This window comes from Mus caroli, chromosome 17 (assembly GCF_900094665.2).
Source record: "Mus caroli chromosome 17, CAROLI_EIJ_v1.1, whole genome shotgun sequence".
NCBI lineage: Eukaryota > Metazoa > Chordata > Mammalia > Rodentia > Muridae > Mus > Mus caroli.
The window spans coordinates 4,075,703-4,084,145 of NC_034586.1; the positions used below are offsets into that span (position 1 = coordinate 4,075,703).

Here is an 8,443-nt window from a genome sequence, read left to right on the forward strand (position 1 = left end):
CGGCCATCACTGGAAAGAGAGGCCCATTGGACTTGCAAACTTTATATGCCCCAGTACAGGGGAATGCCAGGGCCAAGGGGTGGGGGTGGGTGGGTGGGGGACTGGGGGGGGAGTGTATTGGGGACTTTTGGGATAGCATTGGAAATGTAATTGAGGAAAATACCTAATAAAAAAATATTTATCACTTCTGTTTCTCTAATTTCTTCCTTGAAGGGGAAATTATTTTAACAACAATGACTTATGAGGGACTTTAAGGCTTTGGATCAGAAAAGTATAGTAGACATGAACACAGGCCTTGGGCTCAGAGACTTGGGGTTAAAGTCCATCTCCAGGACAGGATTATCTGCTCTGGGCAGGCTTCATTCTATAAACCCGTTTCTCTATCTGCAAAGCAGAGGTGATAATAGCAGCAATTTCCACAGTTATTGAGAAAAATAATTGATTTTCTCTTCCTCTCCTCCTTTTGGCGTGTGTGTGTGTCTGTGTGTGTGTGTGTGTCTCTGTGTGTGTGTTGTACCTGTGTGCATGCATATGTGTGCATGTGTGTGTGGAGGCCAGAGGTTGACATCTGGTGTCTTCTTCCTAGCTCTCTATTTTGTCTGTTGAGGGAGAGCATGCCGGTTGTAGGCTTTTGTCAACTTGAACCAAACTAGAGTCATCCTGGAAGAAGGAATTTCAGCTGAGAACATGACGCCATCAGATTGTCTGTAGGCAAGTCCATAGGACATTGATTGACAACTAGTGTGGGAGGGTCCATCCCACTGTGGGTCACTGGTGCCACTTCTGAGCAGGTAGTCCTGGCAAGAAGGGTAATTGAGCAAGAGCCGAGAGCAAGCCAGCAAGCATTATTCCTCCATGGTCTGAACTCCAGGTTCCTGCTCTGAGTTCCTGCCCAGACTTGCCTCCATGATGGTCTGTCCACTGGGAGACAAAATTAACCCCTTCCTTCCTGTGGTGCTTTTGGTTATGGTGGTTATCACCACAATAGAAAGCAAGCTTAGTGGGACTGGAGAGATGGCTCAGTGGGGAAGAATACTGACTGTTCTTCCAGAGGTCCTGAGTTCAATTCCCAGAAACCACATGGTGGCTTACAGCCATCTGTAATGGGATCTGGGACAGTGTACTCACATACATTAAATAAATAAATAAATAAATAAATAAATAAATAAATAAATAAACAATTTTAAAAAGCAAGGACTCAGGGTGTCTCGCTGAACCTGGACCTCCTCACAGTTTCAAAGGCACGTTTTGCACCCAGAGCCATTGCCACAGCTCTGGATGCAGATTACAGAACCATGTCAGTCCTCAGACTGGCAATTCTCAAAAGTATGGTTCTCAGAGAGTGCTTGCTTATCTCTCACAAAGCCCTGGATTCCACCACATGCATGGCAATAGTGTTTTATACATATAATCTCAGTATTCAGGAGGTACAGGCAGGAATCCCAGAAGTCAACGTCAATGTCATACTCGACTCACTAGCTTGGGAGTAAGAGGCTGGTCTAGGCTAAAAGAGACCCAGCAGCTGTGCACAGTACCTGCACAAAATCAAGCCACTTCATTCTAGCATGGAGTGGGGAGGGGCTCACTACCCCTTGCTGGAGAGCTAATGACAATAGATGACTGCTGGATGAGGGGGAGCCAGCATTCTTTAAGATGATGGCCCCTGGTAGGTCAGTTATGCTCCAGTGACGGTCTCATTCTCCTGTGGACAGGTCAAACTGGACTCTATGAGTCATTAAAAAACAAACAAACAAAAAGAGCACAAAGTTGGGGTGGGGTGGGGGTGAGGTCCTGAGAGGGGTTTAGATGAGGAGTAGGGGTAAGTATGATAAAATTACATTGTGCGCATATGAAGTTCTCAGAGAACAATAGACAATATTTTTTAAAAGGTTGCTTTTGGAAGCAGCTTAAGAGAGAACTTGTACAGCGAAGCCCTTTTCTGTATTGACCATTCTCAAATAAAACTATCTAACAGGGGAAAATGAGATCCAGAAGTTTTAACTGGCAGGCTTAGCACTTAGCAAGGTGGTGTTTCTTGGTATTTTGTTTCTTCTTGGACAGAATGTTCTGGATGCTTTGCTCATATTCTCTCCTCTTGGGAATTGGGATCCTTGCTGGCCTATGAACATGCATCGGTCTTTTCTATGGCCTTTACTGGTCTTCTCCAGGTGCAGCCCAGACCCCCCAGTTTCTTCCCTCTCTTTCTCTTCCCTAAGTCCACTGTCACAACCCCTCTGTCCAAGGGCCAAGGGTGAGAGCAGAATTGGGGGTGGGGGTGGGGCAGAAAGATCCTGCAGGGATCTTTGTCATAGACCAGGAGCCACCAGGCAGCTGCTTGCAACAGCCTGCCTGGGGGCCAAATGTTCAGTGCGGAGCAGTGTGATAAGTCAGCGCATACTCATGGCTATCCTTCCATAGTAACCTGAACAAATAAGGGACAGGGCTGCCTGTGAAAGGAACAGCGTCCACAGTAATCTTTCTGCCCGGGTGCAAGTGTGTCAGTAAACAAAAAGGAACTCACTTAAATCGTATGTCTTAATATTCTGACCATAGGAACATAATTTAAGAGAAATAATTTAAGAGAAAAAGAAGAGCTGGATGGTGGTGGCGGCAGCGCATGCCTTTAGTCCCAGTACTTGGGAGGCAGAGGCAGGAGGATCTTTGTGAGTTCGAGGCCAGCCTGGTCTATGGAGCGAGTGTCAAGACAGCCAAGGCTACATACAGAAACAGAGAGATAGAGACAGAGAGAAACAGAGAGAGAGACAGAGAGAGAGAGACAGAGACACAGAAGACAAGAGCTGAACTAATAAGTACAATTATACTAATCAATCAGATTGACTGGTTCCACATGGTTGTTAAGGAACCCAGAGAGGTTAGAGGCTATCCTCACATAGCATGTTGAGGACTCTGGGCTCAGTCCCCGAACATGCTACCATACCATTTCCTGTAGGTAGGCACCCTTCAACCTCCTGTCTGCATGTAGATACCTCAGTCAACATCTGTCTGCAACTATTCACTGTAGTAGAGAGAACAGGATGGCAGAGCGGGGAAGGGGAAAGAGAGCGGGGTACAGTCTGCACAACCTGCCAGGGACAGTGCCACATGTTCTGGTGGCAGCTGGGCAGTTGCCTTCCCAGTTCCCCCACCCTTTTCTGGATTTACACCCCGGTGTCTAGAACATGTTATTTATGGTCTTTACTAATGAGTTCTCTCAGCCTCTCAGACCCAGTCAATCAAGGAAGCTCGGCGGGGGTTAAATGTGCTTGCATCTGTGTGCCAGTTTTCTACTAGAAACCCACAAAACAGAACAGAACCACATTTTATTTCGGGTGCTGTTTCAGTGCTCCAAGCCAAGTGTCGCTCAGCGGGTGTGCAGAGCCAGCACCATGCACATTGTGCGCACACCCGTGAGTGTACCCACACATATATGGGGCACGATTACTAGGCATGCTTTTAATTTTTTTATGATGCTGTTACGGGGGGCCCTATGTGGCTGTAATCAGACCATAACACCCCTGTTTCAGAAGACTTAAGCCCCCTAAGGTAGACCTTAAGATTTTCTTAGAGTGGATTCTCTTTCCACCCAGCCTGGCCCTTTTTGCAGAGGGTTGGGGAGGAGGAAGGCTCCCGAACACACAAATCACAGAGATCTTTTGGAACGGACAAGTGGGAGCACTCACGGTCTGCTGGTGAGGAGCCACTGTGGTAATCTCTGGTTCTTCCCTCAGGGCTTGCTATTTCTGCTGGTTCTCATACCCTGTTCAGCAGACAAGAAGGTTCTGGAAGGCTGAAAGAGTGCCCACACCAGTCTGGCACCGGTCTGTTCTCAGGGTCTTATTTTGGCTTCAGATCTGGCCAGTGAAATTTAGATTCCTGTTGGCAAGCCCTGAGGGCAGAGGGCGGGGCTAGTTTTCCTCGGAGACCTGTCAGTCAAACTAATAAATAATCACGAGACATTTTTGGTACTTTGCATCAAGTCCCAGCTAATGGGAACATATCCTGATCTACTCCCAGGAGCCGGACGGACACTGCATTCCTCGCTGGTTGTTAGTGAGTTGGATATGTGCATCAGCACTCTGGTTGTGAACACCTTCGTGTCCCCATCCCTCTCACTCCTGCCGCATCTCTAATCTCCACATGGCCCTAGAGTAGCCCTCAGGATCCTTTCAGAGTGGACTCTCTTTCCAGCCAATGTGATCCTCTTTGCAGAGGGCTAGGGAGGAGGAAGGCTCTCTGTGTACTGGGAAGGCCAGCCTACAGGCACCGCTGGGACAGGTACTAGGGGGTTTCTTTGCCAATTCCCACTCTGATAATTACCCTCCCTACCTCTGCTGCAGGTGATGGCTGGAAGACCTGATTTTCAGGACGACTGCGGGGAGGCAGAGCATAGAATGAAAACTGTTTGCTGGGGAGTGGAGGGTCAAGCTGTGGGCCCTGTCCCAGCCCGTGTGTCCTTTCTTGGGGCTGTAGCATTGTCCTGTTTTCATGAGATACCAAGGAGGAGGATGAAAGCTAGCTACCTCCAGCAGGCTGTGTGTGCTCACGCAGGTGTCAGGGAATCCTGTGGAGGTCAGAGGAGAATGTTTGCGAGTAGTTCTCTTCCATCCTGTGGGTCCCAGGGATCAAACTCAGGTTGTCAGGCTTGGGAACAAGTGCCTTTTACTCACTGAGTCATCTTGCCTGCCCTACTTGGGGATTTTTTTTTTTTTGAAAAAGTCATTGGTATTTGTGGAAGACTCCCCCTCCACATGAGTCACAGCCTCTGTAATCCCTCCTCTTTTTTTTTTTTTTTTTTTTTGGTTTTTGGGAGGGGGTTTTTTTTTTGGCCCTTGTTTTTGTGGGTCCCCCCTTTTTTTTTTTTTTTTTTTTTTTTTTTTTTTTTTTTTTTTTTTTNTTTTTTTTTTTTTTTTGGTTTTTCGAGACAGGGTTTCTCTGTGTAGCCCTGGCTGTCCTGGAACTCACTCTGTAGACCAGGCTGGCCTCGAACACATTGAGATCTACTTGCCTCTACCTCTCAAGTGCTGGGATTAAAGCTTTGGCTGCATTCCCTCTAAGCTCCGCCCAACAGTTACCTGGCAATAGCCAGGCAGGCCTGGCTTGCTATAAAAGAGGCTGATTTGCCCCCCCCCCCACTTGCTCTCTCTGCTCCTTCTTTCTCTCTGATTCTCTTCTCTTCCTGATTCCTTTCTTCCCCTCTCTCCATTCACCTCCCTGCTCCACCCCTTGTTTGGCCAGCCTCTTCTCATCTTGTCTCTCCTCCCCTTTCCTTCCCTTGCCCCTTGCCTCACCTCTCCTCTCCTCCTCCTCTTTTCCCTCCTCCCTCTCTGTCTCCACTCCCTTCTTAACCTTCCTTCCCATGCCCTAATAATATAAATAAACTCTATTCTATGCTATACCTGTCTTATGGCTGATACTTACAGTGAGGGATGCCTCAGCATGGGCCACGGAGGCGCCCCTCCCACCGCACCATACAGCACTCTATAAGATATATCCTGGCACTTTTTATAAAACACAACTACTACCACCGCCTGGCTGTAATACCCCTTCCTTAGGTGTGTGTGTGAGAGAGCTGGAAACGGACTCAATTCTAACTATTTAGATGTGGCAACGCTGGTGGGGCACTATTTCAGTGCTAATTAGTTGGTTTACTTAGACAAGGTCTCCTATAGACTAGCTCACCTTGAATTCCTAATCCTCCTGCCTCCCCCTGTCATCCATTTCAAAGGATTGCACCACACCAGTGAGAAAAGTCATGACAATGGCCTCTCTCAGTGCCAGTATTCTCCAAGTCAGCCTTCCTTGCTGTGACAAAATAACAGAGGCAACAACATTAAAGGAGGGAAGGCTTCCTGGGCTCAGGGTTTCGGCCAGGGCCCTGTCTGTAATGTTTTGGGGGCCCAGCATAAGGCAGAGAACATCACCGCAGGGAGCAGAGGTTCTCACCTAAGCATCTGGATAATGGTAATAGGAGGTAGGGCGGAGGTGGGGGGTAAGGGGTAGGGTGGGGGTGGGGCGGGGAATGGCCAGGGCCACATACCCTTTTAGAGCACACCCCCAGGGACTTTTTTTCTCTGAGCCTCTCTCCTCAAGTTTCAAGCTCGTTCTAAGCAGCCCCACCAGCTGCAGGAAGAGCTTTCACTGTGTGCGCCTGAAGACACATCCATAGCCAAGCTGAAATAAGACATAAAAAACCTCAGGTTACAGTCATACCTTTTTTAGTTCATGTTACTGTTCACAGGTGTAACAAGACCCCAGGCCAACCTCTAATTCTTCTTAAGAACAGCTGCTATGGGAGTGGAGAGATGGCTCAGAGGTTAAGAACACTGACTGCTCTTCCGGACGTCCTGAGTTCAATTCCCAGCAACCACACGGTGGCTCACAACCATCTGTAATGGGATCTGATGCCCTCTTCTGGTGTGTCTGAACACAGCTACAGTGTACTCATATAAGTAAATACTTTAAAAAAATAACAGCTCCTTTACTCTCAGTTTAACAGTGACAAGTACACTCCTCTTTTCTTGCCCACGAGTGTGGAATGTCATTGATCTCTTCTAGTTGAGGGATAAACATCTTGCTTTTCTATGCCATTTCCTGTCCAGGCCCAGGGATCCTCTCTCTTTTGCACTTCCTAGTGCCAAGATTAGAGATAGTTAACCCGAGTGCCTGAGGTCCGCACATGCTTGCCTTGTAAGCACTCTATTGCTGAGTTGTGGCCCAGTCTCCAAACCAAGTGTTTCATGACATGAGCTTACCTGAGCATAAACTATCACACAGCCTGCCAAGCAACATTTATTTTAAAACACAAAAACAAAAGAAAACAAAACAAAACCCTACCACTTGATGGCACCAGCAAATAAGGAACCTACTGGGGCTTCTCGCTGCCTTCTGGCAGAGTCCTGTGCATTTCCCCAGGGCCAGGGAGGGATGCTATTTTTTTGAGGTGGTTTTGAAGTAGCTCTGTTCTCAGAGGCTCTTGTTGCCTGAGGCTGGGGCTGTGTTATCTGAGAAGTGTGGTCTGACAGACCTCACCACCCAGCCCGAGTTTAATGCAGAATTTCAAAGTTAACTGTGCTGCCAGTGGAAGAAGTGTTCTGGGAACTTCCAAGGCGGGTCTGTAAAAATATCAGTGGTCTCTCACGGAGGACTAAGCATAGGGTGTTTATTTTAAGACAGGCCTGGAGGTTTGGGGCTGATGGTGGGGGTGGGGGTGGGGAGCAGGGGGAAGGAGTCCTGGAGAAGGGAAACTAATTAGTCACTCCTCATGGCAGATGTGTGTGCGTGTGTGTGGTCCCCCACCAACTGATTGGTTTGCTCTGTGCAGACAGTCTCCTGATGCCGTCTAATTACATATAATTATAATCAAAATTCAGTTCTGACATGGTCCCCCTGGAGTTAGTGTACTCCAGCTTGAAGACTCATTCTGGACAACCCATAAGCCAGGGTCCCTCTTCAAGTTTGTTAGTGTGTAAATGCACCTATTGATTTTAAGGCTAAACCTCAGAGCAGCCAATGGGGATGCTCAAGTGAGGAATGTGGGCAGGGACAGAAGCTTTTAGATTCTCTGTGTCCTTTACCCAGCATTCCAAGCTGCATTCCTTTAGACTGTCACACACATGCACCTGGTTACATCCCTGGCAGAGGCAGGTAAGCTCTACCTCCCTCTATGAAACTCCCAATCTTCTAATGCAGCTCCTCTGACAACTAAGCCTCCCTCCTTAAGGCTTTCCACACACTCCTCAGGAACACAGACTTAAGTGAGGCTCAGGGGCTTGAAAGTTATCAAACAGTGCCTCTTTCCACCCGTCATGATACATATACACACACACACACACACACACTCACGCAAGGATGTCTGTTACACAAACACACACTCACACATATACACACACACTCACACACATACACACATACACACATACACACACACACACTCAGGCACACATAAATACACACATACACACACTTAGGCACACACATAAACTCATGCACACAAACACATGCACACACACACACACACACACAAACACACACTATATATATATATATATATATATATATATATATATATATATATATATATATTGTGTGTGTGTGTATGCAAGTATTGGTGAGGACATAAGACATCCAGATTTTGTGAGTGGAACAAAATGGGGAAAGCTACTGGAGGCCTATAGGGAGGAGGCTCCAGGTAGGGACCTCCCTCCCCAAAACCTCTATATGAGTAATTTAGGATAATTATTGCTCACCATTACAGACAGAGCTAGAGAAGTTACCAATAGCTGAGGTGGTTCTCTCCTTTTGGTCACTTTTTCTGTGTCTGGAGTGGCAGGAGGGGGAAGGGGGTTCCCCACTGAGTCTCTTCCTGACCCTCTACCCACATGCTAGCCATGGGCTTCTGACCTTGGCACAGCTGTCCAGACAGTCTTCATTTTGCTCAAGTACT

The 8,443-nt window shown here is 47.5% G+C and overlaps 1 protein-coding gene across 1 annotated transcript in view; it reads right to left on the reverse strand.

Moving 5' to 3' along the window:
- The window catches only part of LOC110284394 (mas-related G-protein coupled receptor member H), a 7,156-nt gene extending 3,392 nt beyond the window's left edge, over window positions 1–3,764 (reverse strand). Inside the window, exon 1 of the mRNA XM_029470859.1 lies at window positions 3,681–3,764. The gene's annotated coding sequence lies outside the window, so the exon portion shown is untranslated. The remainder of the gene's footprint in view (window positions 1–3,680) is intronic.
- Between the last annotated feature and the right edge of the window lie 4,679 nt (window positions 3,765–8,443).